This window comes from Trachemys scripta, unplaced genomic scaffold (assembly GCF_013100865.1).
Source record: "Trachemys scripta elegans isolate TJP31775 unplaced genomic scaffold, CAS_Tse_1.0 scaffold_30, whole genome shotgun sequence".
Lineage (NCBI taxonomy): Eukaryota > Metazoa > Chordata > Testudines > Emydidae > Trachemys > Trachemys scripta.
In genome coordinates this window covers 350780-351358 of record NW_023260516.1, presented here as the reverse complement: position 1 = coordinate 351358, position 579 = coordinate 350780, and positions in this window count along the sequence as shown.

The following is a 579-nucleotide window of genomic DNA, read 5'->3' as shown; positions in this document are numbered from 1 at the left end:
GGGGATAGATAGAGAGAGAGGGTGAAGGGAGATAGATAGGGGATGAAGGGGGATGGATAGATAGATAGAGGGGGTGGATCAGGATAGATAGAGAGAGAGGGTGAAGGGAGATAGATAAGGGATGAAGGGGGATGGATAGATAGAGGGGGTGGATGGGGATAGATAGAGAGGGTGAAGGGAGATAGATGGGGACGAAGGGGGATGGATGGATGGATAGAGGGGGTGGATGGGGATAAATAGATAGAGGGGGTGAAGGGAGATAGATAGGGGATGAAAGGGGATGGATGGATAGATAGAGGGGGTGGATGGGATAAACAGATAGATAGAGGGGGGGGCTGGGGATAGATAGATAAAGAGGGTGAAGGAAGATAGGGGACGAAGGGGGATGGATAGATAGAGGGGGTGGATGGGGATAGATAGAGAGAGAGGGTGAAGGGAGATAGATAGGGGATGAAGGGGGATGGATAGATAGATAGATAGAGGGGGTGGCTGGGGATAGATAGAGAGAGAGGGTGGAGGGAGATAGATAGGGGATGAAAGGGGATAGATAGATAGATGGAGGGGGTGGATGGGGATAAA